The 14,884-nt window shown below is 34.4% G+C and overlaps 1 long non-coding RNA gene across 21 annotated transcripts in view; it reads left to right on the top strand.

Annotated features, from left to right (window-relative positions):
• LOC129639491 (uncharacterized) overlaps positions 1-14,884 on the top strand; it is a 347,939-nt gene that overhangs the window by 107,619 nt on the left and 225,436 nt on the right. For 7 of the 21 annotated variants that reach the window (XR_008708467.1, XR_008708458.1, XR_008708452.1 and 4 more), the window contains one exon: positions 2,504-2,643. The exons of 13 other annotated variants lie outside the window; for them this stretch is intronic. This is a non-coding gene — a long non-coding RNA (uncharacterized LOC129639491). Of the gene's footprint in view, positions 1-2,503; positions 2,644-4,510; positions 4,640-7,619; positions 8,812-14,884 lie in introns of those variants that run through there. One more of the 21 variants, XR_008708469.1, reaches the window with a different exon arrangement.

The raw sequence follows: 14,884 nt of genomic DNA, 5'->3' as shown, positions 1-14,884 counted from the left end.
AGCCATGGAAATTTGGGGTTGTTGTGTTACCACAGCATACATTAGACTATCTTACTAGTGTAGCCAATAAATAGACATTTCCTCTATTTACCTCCAAATTAAGTTAGAAAATCCATGTCTTCTCAACATCTCTAGACAAAGTTCCATCATCCTACATTTATCGGTTTAAAGATTTTTGTATCAAAATGAACTTGGTCTGATATTAGTGAGTGAAAATCTCTCAGTCATGTCTGACTTTTTGTGACCCCATGGACTGTAGCCTGCCAGGTTCCTCTGTCCATGAAATTTTCCAGGCAAGAATCCTGGAGTGGTATATATATATATGTATGTGTATATATATATATATATATACACACACACACATATATATATATATATATATATATATATATATATATATAAAATAAATGTTCTTTATCCATTCTTCTGTCGATGGACATTTAGGCTGTTTCCATGTCTTGGCTATTGTCAGTGGTACTACATTGAAAATAGAGGTGCATTTTTTTTTAATGTAGTTTTCTCTGGGTATACACCCAGGAGTGGGATTGCTAGATCATATGGCAACTCTATTTTTCTTTTCTTTTCTTTCTTTTTTTTTTTTTTTTTAGAAATTCTGTTTTCCATAGCAGTTTCACCAGTTTGCATTCCTACCAACAGGGATGGTTGGGTCTTGACACCCTTTCTAGTATTTCTTATAGGTAGACTTTTTAGTGATGGTCATTCTGGGGCCATGTGAGGTGGTATCTCATTGAAGATACCTCATTCATGAAGGTACATCATTCAGTGAAGGTATCTCATTGAAGATCTCATTGAAGATTTGTATTTCTCTAATAATTAGTGATGTTGAGCATCTTTTCAAGTATCTACTGGCCATCTGTTTGTCTTCTTTGGAGAAATGTCTCTTTAGGTCCTCTACATGTTGAATGTCATGATAATCATACTATGAACATTTGTGTATGAGTTTTTTTTTTTTTTGTACATTTACATTTGTGTACATGTTTTCACTTCTCTTGCGTGTATACCTAAAGGTGGAATATCTGTGGCATATGTTTAACTTTTTGAGAAATTGCCAAAATTTTTAACAGCTATATCATTTTATATGCCCACCAGCAATGTATATGATTCCAACTTCTCCACATCCTCACCAACACTTGTTTTATTTTCTCTATTGTTTTCAGTGAACATCCTCGTTGTTTGAAGTGGTATTTCACTATGGTTTTGACTTACCTTTCTCTAATGATGAATGATGCTGTGCATTTTCTTATGTGTTCATTGGCCATTTGTATATTTTCCTTAGGAAAATGTCTATTCGCATCATTTGCCCATTTTGTAATTGAGTTATTTCTTTGTTTTGTTGTGAGCTATTTTTATATTCTGGATAGTAAATGCTTATCAGATATATAATTTATAGATATTTTTATCAATTCTGTGATTGTCTTTTCATTTTATCGATAGTGTCTTCTGAAGCACAATGTTTTTATATTGAGATAAATTCTAGGTTATCTATTTTTTGTTTTGTAGCTTTTACTTTTGGTGTCATACCCAAGAAATCTTTGATAAATCTGAGCTCATGTGAATTTATATGTTTAAGTTTTTCTAAGGTTTTCAGAGTTATTAGCTCTTATGTTTATGTTTGTGATCCTTTCTGACTTAATTCTTGTGTATTGTGTGAGGGGTCCAAATTCATTCTTTTGCATGTGGATATTCAGGTTTCCCAAAATTCTTTGTTGAAAATATTATAATCCTATAACCCCCCACTGAACACTCTTGGTTATACAGAAATCAGTTTACCATAGATGAATGGGTTCATTTCTCAACACTTAATTATTTTCCCTTGATCTGTACATCTAGCTTCATGCCAGTAAACATTGAATTGATTATTATAACTTTATAGTAAGTTTTAAAATAGGAAAATATGGGTCCTTCAGCCTTATTCTTGTTTCTCAAAGTTTCTTTTGTTATCTAGAGTCCCTCGGATTATAAATTTTAAAATGAGTTTTTCTTTTCCTGTAAAAATAAGCACCTGGACTTTTCATTGGTATTGTGTGTGTGTGAGTGTGTGAAAGTCGCTCAGTCATGTCTGACTCTTTGCAACCTCATGGACTATACAGTCCATGGAATTCTCCAGCCCAGAATACTGGAGTAGGTAGCCTTTCCCTTCTCCAGGGGATCTTACCAACCCAGGGATCGAACTCAGGTCTCCCTCATTGCAGGTGGATTCTTTATCATCTAAGCCACTAGGGAAGCCCTTCATTGGATTGGTTTTGGTGAAATCTATACATCAGTTGGGGATTACTTCCATCTTAATTATTTCCATCGTTAATCTTTAATCCACTAACAGAGGATATCTTTCCATTTATTTAACTCTTGTTTAATTTATTCAAATATGTTTTCTAGTTTTCAGCATACAAGTCTTGCACTTCTTTGGTTAAATATTTTCCTAAATATATTATTCTTTTTGATGTTATTGAAAATAGAATTATTTTCTTAATTTCGTTTTCAGGTTGTTCATGGATAATATGAAAGTGAAAGTGGTAAAGAAAGGGAATGGCAACCCACTGCAGGATTCTCACCTGGAAAATTCCATAGACAGAGGAGTCTGGCAGGCTACAGTTTATGGGGTCATACGCAAAGAGTGGGACACAACTGAGCAACTAAAACTTTGACTTTTCATTATATTCTGTAAATTTGCTGAACTCATTCACAGGCTGTGACTATGTGTCTATGTGTGTATTATTTAGCATTTTGCATATATGTAAGATAATGCCACCTGCAAGTAGATAGTTTTACTTCTTCCTTTCCAATCTGAATCATTTTATTTCTTTATCTTGCCTAAATTCCTTGGCTAAAAGTCCTATACAGCATTGTATAAAAATAAAAAGAACTGATATCCTTGTCTGGTTCCTTACCTTAGGACGTTTTCAGTCTTTCACCACTACATTTGATGTTAGTTGTGGATTTTTCAGAGAAGTCCTTTATCAGGTTGAGGATTTTTTTTTTTTCCACTCCTAGATTGTAAGTATTTTTATTATGAAAGTGTGTTGTATTTTGGCAAATGCTTTTTCTATGTCTATTGAGATGATCTTTTTTCTTTATTAGTGTGATATATGATGTTGATTTTAATATGCTCAACAAATCTTGCATTCCTGGAATGTGTCCAACTTGGTAGTGATATATCATCCTTTTTATATACTCCTGAATTCCATTTGTTAGCATTTTATCTTTATTCATAAAAATATTGACATAATTTTCTTTTCTTATGGTATCTTTTCTGACTCTAGAATTAGGGTAATACTGGTTTCATAGAATAAATTAAGAAGCATTCATTTCTATTTTTTGGAAGAGTTTGGAAAGGATTGGTATCCATTCTTTGTTTTTTGATTGGAGGAAAATCACTTTTCAATGTTGTGTTGGTTTCTGTCATACAACAATGTGTATCAGCCATGATTGTACATATGTCACCTCCCTTCCCTCCTCCTACCCTATCCCTCTATATAACACAGGGAGCACAGCCTGGCACTCTGTGATGGCATTAATTCTTTTTTAAACATCTGGTGTAATACAGCAATGAAGACATCTGGCCCTGGGCTTTTCTTTGTTATAAATTTTTATATTACTAGCTCAATTTCTTTCCAGATTTTCTCTTTCTTCTTGAATTAGTTTTGGTAGGTTGTATGTTTCTAAGAATCTGTGCCTTTCATCCAGGTTACATAATTTGTTGAAATATAAGTATTCATATTATCCAATTATAATTCCTTTTACTTCTGTAAAGTGAGAAGTAATGTCATTACTACAATTCCCAATTTGAGTAGTCTTCTCTCTTTTTTTCCTGTTCAATCTATTTGTAGATTTCTCTATTTGTTTTTATTGACTTCTGTATCTTTGAATTACCCATTTCAGCTATTTCAGCTCAAGTCTTTATTTCCTTCCTTCTTCCTGTTTTTAGTTTTCTCCACTTTTTCCAATTGCTTATGATATATAATTGATTTGCAATTGACATTAAAGTAGGCATTTGATGTAGATCTGGATTTAGGTCATTTTTTCTTTAAAGACTACTTTTACTGTATCCCACAAGTTTTGCTATCTGGTGTTTTCGTTTTCATTCCTGCCAAGTATTTTCTAATTTCTCTTATGATTTCTTCTTTGCTTATTTGTTATTTAGGAGTATGTTGTTTAACTTCCACATACTTGTAAATTTTCCAGTTTAAATGACCAACCTATTAGTTATCAAGGATGCTAAAAAGCCTTTTATAGACTAGATGTTTTCAAAGTGGGCAAAGCAGTATGATCTGTGAAGCTAGTATCTAGAGCCCTGGCAAGACCCTATCAAAGCCCACTGCAGCCATCCTGCATCCACTTTATTGTGTTCCTATATGCCCTGTGAAAGTAAAGAAGGTGCTATTTGAAGAGAAGGAAAAAAGTGAAGATGTGTCAACTCTCATTTCTCTGTCAGATGTTTACTACAGGCAGGAGAACACATTCTCAAATGTCTCTATCTCCATTCCAACAGGTTATATCTTTACTTAGCCATTTGCCCCCGCCTCCCACCTTCCCAGCTCCATTCCCTGCTGTTTGGACCTGGTGGATGAAGAGAATAAAACCTAAGTGCTGTCGATTTTAAAAGGATGGCGTGATTGAGGTGAAAAAGTTTGGTTAAGTCTTTTTTCTCCATCATGGTATGTGTTATAGACTTTCCTTCTTCAACTAGTAGAGACCATGAGAAGTAGGTAAATGTCCCATTTCTAAAGATTTTCAAAATATCAAGTTCCAAATTAATTTTTAATTTTCTTTCTTTCATCCTTTAACATTGAAATAGAGAGCTCTGCCCTTATTTTCTTTAAGAAAAGCAATTCATGAGAACATCAGCTTTGCAAAGCAGCTGGTCATTATTTCCATGATCTCTTCAAATGTATGTTCTTTCCACTAACATGGATGGTTCAATATTTTGCTATCACAAAGCAGCATAAATAACCCCGATGATGCTTCTATTGAAAAACTCCCCAGAGTACAAATACAAAACCTAATTAATTTAGCAAACCTTTTAGGGTGCCACACATGCCCTGAGCCTATAGTTAGTAAATTACTCAGAATCTGTACTTTCCTATCCTAATATTTTAGACTCATATGAGTTGTATATATATATTTAAAAGCAACTACTGTCTTAGTGAAGTAAAAAATGAATGGCAACTTAGAGTACCTTATAATCTATTATGCAAAAATTTTTATTAATTCTTTTATAATAGTTTCTGGGCAATACGATTCCATGCTCAGCCCTTGCAACATGGTTCCCCCCAAAAACAGTGAAGTGACATCTTTGATATTTGGCCTAAGGAAAGGGGTAAGGCTCATGAAAAGTGTCATCACTTAACATACTTTTGTAGGCTAAGCTCCTTGTACAGATAAAATGAATTCAATATACAACCTTGTTATTCAGTTTTTATAGAAAATCTTAGAGGCCAGTAATTTCCAGAGTGTACACAAATTGCTGTTATTGATGAGTCTGGATACACCGATGATATAAGACTTGAGAGGGTCGATGAAAAATTTCGTGAAGAGGGCACAAACACTGCCCCACGATTGAACTAAATCAAAAGTTGATGTGTTTCTACTTGCTAGTAATGACTGCAAACTCTTGGTGTATGCCTCACATAACAGACATAGTGAGCTGATCCTGTAAACAGGCAGAAAGCCTGTATGGTGCTTTGAACACAATAGGCGATAGCTGAATACTGTGGTTGACTACAAAAGAAATGGAAGTACAAGGATATAACACTAGCAAATTTCTTTTTCTAAGTTTAAAAGCAAATTTCATTTTTTTAAGTTTCTTTGGCCACTAAGAAACAAACACAAATCTCCATCACTCTTGCTATACCAGGCTTTAAAATAGTGCTTTCATGTATTGTAAAGACAGAATCAGATTTTTAAAAACCTGCATTTAAGAGGCAAATAAGGGGAAACAATCAGGCTAAATCCCTAGAATAGAAATGACCACAGTAGTTTGGGAAAAGTGTAATATTCAGACAAGCCAGTGGGTGAAAAGGCAGCAGTAGGGATATTTTTTGAGAATGATGGAAGTCCTTTTTAGTATCAAGTTGTGTCTGGGCCAAATAAGAGAGTGACTGAAAGTTAATCCATGTGCGGCACTAGTGAAAACAATTTTGGTAGATTGATAGAGGTGGCAAGAGAAGAGAAAGAAGACTCAGTACACATCGGAGGTCAGCAGGTTGAAGGAATTGACTCTCAATGATTTCTGCTTTTCCTGCTGAGTGGGAGTAAAGGTTATCTCCTGGGAGTGAGGTATTGGTGTCAGGGTAAGTGTCTTGGAGAGATGAGACTGAATTTGAAATAGTTGCTGTAAAGAATGGGTGAGAGAGCTGTCCAGGCAGCCCTGGGGACCTCACTGGAGCTGCAGACCATGATCACAGAAGGTCATAAATGATTTAGTGGAGAACCAGGTACCGCTGTGAAGTTTCCTCTTACACACTGGGTTTCTTTTGAAGATAAGGGCCATATCATAGGTGTTTAACCTCAGCAGGTATTATAATACATGAATTCTATGACTATATAATGATGTACAATTATTTACTGAATAACGAAATACTGACGTATATCACAAGATGTCAATGGCAACTACTGACTTATTCGTGGACGTCAGCAGATACATAAACGTCCCCATTTTTTGACTGTGCTTATAGTTCTCTTGGTCTGTGGCCCGTATTTTCTCAGTCAAGTGATGGTCATCATAGTGATCAAGTGATGGTGATATATCATCTATCAAATTTACCAACTGCAAAATGTTTCCAATGGCAATTCTTGATATTATGGTTGTATTAGAGAAGATCCCCAAAAGAGAATAGCCTGCTTGTGTTTTTCTTAATCCTTATTTCCACACTGTTTTCCATCACAGAAATACACTTTTCCTTAATGGTAAGCAATTAGATTTATTGTCAATTCAAAAATTAATATCTTTAATGTTAGATCAACAGTACTAGAACTCACGCTAACCAAACAGGAAAGCTTCCTATTTCCTTTGTACCATAAAATTCTAGACAGAGTTAATTCACAGATAAAACTTAAATTAACACTCTAAACTAGTTCTGTAAAAGGCAATGATGAAAAACATTACCTCCCTTTATCTCTGTCTTCTCAATTCTTTGTGATGACTTTTGTTCCCGTGTATATGGTTAGAAGTGAGAAATGATGATTATAAGAAAAAGAAGAATAGAATAGCCTGGGCCTGTAATCTACATCGACTAATATGAAGGAATCAAGTTGGATGTGTGATGGCCAATCTCAGCCATGTCTTAGGACAGCTAGAAAAAGATACATTTCACATCAATTCTAAATGATTTCTGTGCTTTTCCATTCATTTTAGCTGTACCAAAGAAGGGGGCAGGCTGAGACTCAGGGAGATCACATAGCTGATGGCTTTCAAAATGAGACTATATGGGATGTATTCGAACATCAGGTCTTCATTCTAAATTGTGCAGACACTAGTATTCACTTAAAAAGTATGCCAGAAAAAAAATTGCCTGATCACAGTCATGTTTTAAGATCTTTAATGCTTGTCTATGATTAGGGGTAAAATAGCTTTACATTTTTTTTTTTTTTTTTTTTAGAAATTCTAGCTTTTCTGTGAAGATCAGCCTCTTTCCTAAGCTGCATCAACTTCAAATATTCTGCTGGCAGTGTCTGCACAAGAGACTGCTAGGCTTCAGTCTGTACAGGCCCTGGGATTCTACAGGGTCTAGAATCCTATGGTGCATGTCTATTCATTTCAAATAGTTTTCAAAAATAGAAAAAAAAAACGTGAGAGGATGAATGCTTAATATTAAGTGAAAGGGATCTTGTGCCACAAAGCACACATTCTGCGTCTGTTGTATAGAATCATAATTTTGAGGTTGAAATTTATATTCTTAATGTAATTTCAAAGTGGAACATAGCTTTTAAAACAGTAAAACAATAAAGGTGGCCAAGCATAGCTTACAGATATGACTGTGCTGATAATGCCTGCACCAGAGTGTCAGGGTTCTCCATGCATAGGTTACTTTTAAAGCCAGCCAAGATGCCAAGGTAAGTATTAAAACACTTGAACCATATTCTGAGAAAATAAGGAGCAAGCAAGAGAGATGCCTGTGAGTTTTGCATCAACACTTCTAATATTGAGACTTAAATTCTCATTTTGTTCCTACCTGGGTTCTCCAGGCACTCTATATAATGTTAATTATATCTTAACAACTCCAGGATATCATTAAGAATATGTGAAATCCTAATTTACATTATTTTCAATTTGCATTTATTCTTATATCTTTAGGACTTGAATAATAATAAAAGGTAAAAAATAAAAAATATCAAACAAAAATTTTCCTATGAATCTCAATGATGAACATGAAATATGTATTTGGTATTATCCTGTACCCACTTAATAGAATTTGGTGTGTATATAGCTACATGTGTTTTTCTTTCCAACAAATAAGACAGAAGACCATTAATGGATTTCTAGTTTCAAACAAGGCCTCTTGGGTTACAAAGTGCAAATGAAAATTTTAGTAACCAGTCCTCTAGCACAATGCTCACCTTACATGTGAGAGGTGATTTTGGAAATCAGTCCCGTCAACTTTCATTTTCCTTATCTGGACAATATTTTCAAGTGCATCAACTTCTAATACAGGTTATTAAATATGTGACAAATCTGAATATCCATTGTGCATTGAGTTTCCTATTTTAACATTTTTATACATGTAAACAAAGAGACAGAGGTAGAGTACTTTTATTTTAGGATCAATTACACCGTATTGATAAAGGAAAATGAAATTCACCTTATCGTTAATAAAACCGTTCCTTCAATGGGAAATGTCACTCTTTTCATGGAAGGTTCAAGCTTTTCCTCAACAGTATATATCATGTGTCTTTCAGGAAACAGCAAATAAATTTCAAAAGAAAGAGAAACAGTTTAACCATAACTTTTGCTATAGTTTTCTGCCTCCCCTTACCAAAAATAACAAAATTATTTGAACTTGCCAGAGTTTGCTGTGATTAATTGCGTTTCTGGTGTGTGTGCCACACTTCATTTTATGATTAAGATTTCTGACTCAAGAAATTGTCAGCAAAAGACAGTATATCAAAGTTTAAATATCAGTAATAAAACAGTACAGGGGATATTCTGTGACTACTTAGAACTGAAAGCATTTTATTGAAAAAGGTTTGTTTTCTTTGGCAGCCTTCCATGACCTCCTACTGTTGACAAAACTAGCAGCCAGTCCTGTTTGAAGTGTAACTGCGGCAGAAGCTGCTGCTTCAGAGCACTTACAGGATTTATCTCTAAATTAATATTTTCATCGAACACACTCGTGATATTCCATACCTAATCTTTAAATTATAGGAAAATGCTAGAAGGGTGTTCTGCAAGTCACAGGCTGAAGTCGGGGGGAAATTTATGTCTCTCTCCAGTCGACATTTGTGACTGACCTACAGCACACCAGGGCTGCTATTTCCTTTTCCTGATTCATGATAAGTGCAGCTGCCTCCAAATAAGCCCCCCGAGCCCATTAATGCTCAGTCCAGTCCTTTATGGTAAATATGCACATCTCTAGTCTCACTTTATAATGTTCAGCTGTGATGAAGTTGAATAGAAAATCACGTTGCCTTATCTTACTTGAAATTGCCAAGCGCCTTGCCACCAAAACGTGGGTGCCCCAAAGTCCATCTTACTTCTGGCTCTAATTAAGGTGATGCTTTCTGCTCTAGTTTGCTCACACACACACACAGACACAAAAATTAGCAAAATTGTTTCCTCCTTGCAACCTGGGTTTTAAGGTCCTGGACTGTGATGCCTTCCATTTTTCGCTGCCAGCACCACAGCTAATTAACAAAATTGCATCAAGATTGATATGAAGGTAAATATTAAAGGCACAAAAGGGAAGGGAAAGCAAATTATGTAAAATGTCAGAAAAGCCAAGACATTCATCTTCCCTGCCGCAATTTGTTTTTCATTAATAAAATATACATTGTTTTCCGCTCGGAAAAGTTATTAGTGGCAACACAGTCTGCATGAAGCTTTGTCTCTTCCGAAATGAAGTCTTTGTTTAGACATCGCTGATGGGGGTTTTGTGCCATTGTCTAATCTGTCAGATTAGATGAGCAAGTGTATTTAGGGGTGCAAAGATGTGCAGCCACACCTGCTGTGCAAAGCTGTGAATTCACAACTCTTCTGACTATTAAAATGTGTTATGCTGGGAGCTCTTTTGTTGTAATAGAACTGTTGGTGGTTGCATGTTTGAAGTGGCGCAAGTGTCAGGCCTTATTACAATCATAATAATCACTCCAAAAATAACCTCATATTTTGACCATTTAATGTTAATGTGGACCAAATTAAAGGCTAAGCACCTAATAGTTTTGGAGATGTTAAATTGATTTTGCACACAAATTTTTCTAAGCAAAAACAAAAGTCCATTAATGCAATAATATTCACGGTCCAGGAAAAACTATAGTCATCTGAAGAAGAGTTTTGAAATAATACAGGAAGCAGACAAAGGAGATACAAGAAAATATGAAGCCAATATTGTGGCAATAAAATTATTGTCAGGAGAATGCTATTAAATGTGATCCTTAAAGAATGCTAATTATCATTTCTTTATTTGTTGATGTTTGTGCCCTTCATATACATACCATGATATTTTAATCTCTCAGCTAAATATCAGATCATACCTAAGCAGAGATAATGCTTTCTATTTATCCCTAATTACAAGGCCAGTTTTTAAAAAGGTTCTGCTATTTTACTGTGCTAAAATGTAGCTACATTAAATAATCTTTTATAACAAAAAAAAACAAGATAATATTAACAGCCTCACTAACTCACCATGCAGTTTCTAAAACCTACTTTTCAACCTCATTTTTTTTTTTTTGGTATCATGGGTTTTTTTTTCCCCCCTTTGGCGTATCAGTGTTCTTTAAAGAATGTTGGAGTGTCTCAGAAATCTGTGGGAATTTCTTCACTCTAAGTTACCAAAGTACTAGCTGAAGAATAAGAAAATATATTTTTTCAAGATTCTAAAAAATTAGAAAAGGGAATGGAAAAAAGAAAAGAACAAAATGATAAGCCAAAAGAGCCTCGGTTGTCACTTTTAGAACACTAAGCAGCTTGTGGCAGGTTTAATAGACCCTAATCTAGAGAGGCCTTTTTAGAGACCTTAGACCTGTATGGCCTCATTAATTCAAGCGGTACGTGACAGTTCAGAGGTGTCCTAAACCAGCCATTACCTGCATAAACAGGCTTGGATGCCAGCGTGGCACGCACACTGTCCTCAGATCAGAATTCGTCATCCTCGATAGCGATGATGAGAGAAAACCTCTGAAACAGAACATTTTTTTCTCTATATAAATACTAATGAAATCTGATCATGAGGTATAGGTTCATTCCTTTCCAAAACAGACTTTAAAATATTTTTTAATGCTAACCAAGAAGAAGATAATGAAAACTTAACAGAGAAAAGATACTGGTTAAAAATAATTGAAAGATACTGGCCTCCTTCAACTCTCCAAAAATTGTCATTTTATGGAGACGTGGGCATTACAATTAGGTTGTTCTCATTTGACAATCATCACCATGCTGAGACCGGATTTCATATGTGTAACATCTGGATTGTCCTGCAGCTGCAGCAGGGTGACAGCTTCACACATTCCTTGAAAAGAGGTGTCCACACACTGACACTCACTCATCATTCAGAAAAAGAAAGGAAAAAAAATGAGATGAAAGAAAGATTTTCTTCCTGACTCTTAATTTAGGCTAATCTATGTAAAACACATTATCTAATAACAACCAGCATAAGAATAGTTTTCTGATACAATTGGAAATTGCCACTGGTCCAAATTTATAACAAGAATTATTTACCTTGTAATAGAAAAGGGAAAAAGTTTTATTGAAGGCCAAACTTTATATAGGAAAGGAAATTATGAGCAATTGAAGATTTGAGTTAATTGACTTTGTAATAATCTTAAATTACTTCTTTCTTAGTCCTTATATAAATGTTCAATAAAGACTTTGAATGAGAGAATGCTAAAATAATATGTAAACCTAGCATTTTAATTAAATCAGCACCAAACTAATTTCTAGCCATTACTTTTTGAAAGAGTTCTTCTCAATAACAGGAGTGTTCCTCTTAAAGCTTCATAAAGTAGTAAACTATATATAAATATATGGAAATCAATACATACATATGTATTTTTCTTTTTCAGCTGATTTTTTCTACAAACCTTTCATGTTTACTATTACACTTTGTCTTCCTAACAACATTGGTGTTTTAATCACTTGCAATTTCCTCAGAACCTTGTGCCCTTGTTTTTCAGGCCAATTTTATTCTGGATAGTCAAAATACTGACTGTGTTTAAAACTTTCCTGCATAGCTGACATTTTTTAAAAAGGCAGATAGACAAAGATTGGCTTCCACTTCCTGAAATTAATGAAAGTCACTCTATGAAATGGATCTTTAGGAGAGAAAATACATTATTTTATGGAAGATATTAAAAAATGTTATGCAGACTTCTCTTGCTCTGCAGTATATCCAGTCCAGCTACAAAGATTCAATACTCTGACTTACATTTTTACGTGCTGGATTAGTCTTTATATTTGTTTTGATAGAAAAGCAGGCAACAGCCTATTTCATGGACAATAAATTCAAGATAGTAATGATGAGATAGTATTGCCTCAGCTAAGTGCACCCAGATTGGAGGGTCACATATTTGACCTCGATCTAGTATGGTCCTTAATGAATCTATATACTTGATTAGAGTTACTGTCTTTTTATGGCTCAAAATAGCTTTGCATGGAAAACTAGCTCATTTTAAGTAGAGTTGAAAGAATCATTTTGCTTCTAACACATCTCTTAAAACTTTTCCAAAGACTTTTAAATGCTTGCTTTAAAATTCTAACCTTCCAGAAAACTGTCCTCCCCCTTGCCAATTCTGGTTTTGTTTCACAGCCTGTATTGCATATGGAAAAAAATCCTTCCCTGCCATCTTTTAATGGTATGAAAAATTCTATTTCTCAAGTAACCAGTGTAATTGCTGAGATATTGCATTGAAATCCTAGTCTTGCAATTATTTCAAGATTTTTCAGGTCTTCCTTACTTAGCCCATTTCACAGAGCAGAACTGAAGAATTGATGTTGGCATGTCACGTTGGGAGATTTGTTTTAGTGAGGGTAAAAAAGCAATCAACAGGAAGGATTAGAACTCGGAACCATTAAATGTCTTTTGTTCTATTTTGTGTGTACTTTGTTCCCTTTATTCATTTATTTTTATTAGTATTCTGTCAGCGTCAAAGTAATTGGGGTTTTTACAGGGTCCAGTTCCGGATATCACCATTAATGTTCTGCTTTGCACGCAGCGCACCTTCTTTATTATGCAATGGTCTTTTACAGTCTCCCTGCTTCCGCGGAGTAGCTCTCGCCTTATCTGTGCTTCCAACACCATCTATCTGTCTCTCTGCTTCTCTCACTGCATCGCTCACTCTTAATTCAGGGAAGTGATTTCTTACTTCTTGTCACTCTCTTTCATTCTCCCACTCACTCTCCATCTCTCAGGACTCGTTCCCTGATTCCATGAATGCTCCGAACTCATGTATCTCCCTCACTCCCTTCCTCTTTCAGAAACACGGTCAAGATTCTTGCTTTCCACTTTTTTTTTTTTTTTTGACGCAGCTTTCTAAAAGTCTTCTTTTCCTTCTTTATCTTTTTCTACCTTTTAAGGCTAGAAATATAGACAAAACTAGACAGTAACATACCAATTTCACATCACTAAGTGCACTCCTGAAGAAAGAAACAAATCTCTTCTAAAAGTTTCTATAAGTATGAAATGGTATGCTTCCATGATCTTACTCATCAACAAATGTAGTGAATATTTTAAATCAAGGATATTTGGAGTTGAACTGATTAGGTCTTAGGTGTGAGTTGTCTAACAATGACAAAAAATGAAAATACAAATAAACAAGTTGTTCATGCTTCCAGTTTTTCCTAGTGTTGAGCGCACATCTAAATCTGCAAAGAGCATAAGTGTTTCAATTTTAAATCTTTTAATATACCACTTCCTATGCTATATTGCTTTCATATTGTTACTCCTCCACATTCCAAACTGTGTTGGTCACTCATTCTTTTTATTATATAATCTTGGTTGGGTGTATTTATACCAACATTACAGTGCCAGAATAGTTAAGTAATTCTAATGATATCAGAAATTGTATATGGAATTCAGTAGCTGCAATGATTTTTTTAAAAAAAATAGCATTAATGTATTCCTAAGACCTTCACAATGGATATAGTAGATAAGTTAATCAGTTTTTCCTAAGTTTTATGGTAAAGCAAAAATGCAACTTAAAAAGAGACAACTGTACCTGCTTTAGAATTTCTTTCTCACTTGGGTTACAAAGAAGTAAATTTTAAGTCACATGCCTTCGAAAGTAAACATCACAGAAATGATCATTTTAATATACACTTTAATTCCATATAATTTCAGTTTTGAATAGGAATTCTTTAGTAACCCTGTTAAATGAACACTGCCTTAAAAAAATACCTATATTGTCATAGAGTTTTCCAAACACTAATGAAATACTAATAAAAGTAAAAAAGTCTAGAAAAAACCAATAAACTTTAGGGAAAAATAAATGTCAGAGTCAAAAATAAATTGAGGACACTAGAGCAATCTCTACTATCTCTTAACATAATTTGTAAATTAATTTTTTTCCTCAGTAAGTTAATGACACAAGGGCTCTTCCAATAATTACTAGGGGGAAAAAAAAAAACCCTGAATGACACAAATATAATTCAAAAGGAAATAAATTGATTTTTTTTTTTTTTTTGCTCCATGTAATTGTCATGTAAGTAGGCCATAAG

Source organism: Bubalus kerabau, chromosome 1 (genome assembly GCF_029407905.1).
Source record: "Bubalus kerabau isolate K-KA32 ecotype Philippines breed swamp buffalo chromosome 1, PCC_UOA_SB_1v2, whole genome shotgun sequence".
Taxonomy (NCBI): Eukaryota; Metazoa; Chordata; class Mammalia; order Artiodactyla; family Bovidae; genus Bubalus; species Bubalus kerabau.
The sequence above is the reverse complement of the archived record's forward strand: the minus strand, read 5'-3'. Positions and strand labels throughout refer to the sequence as shown.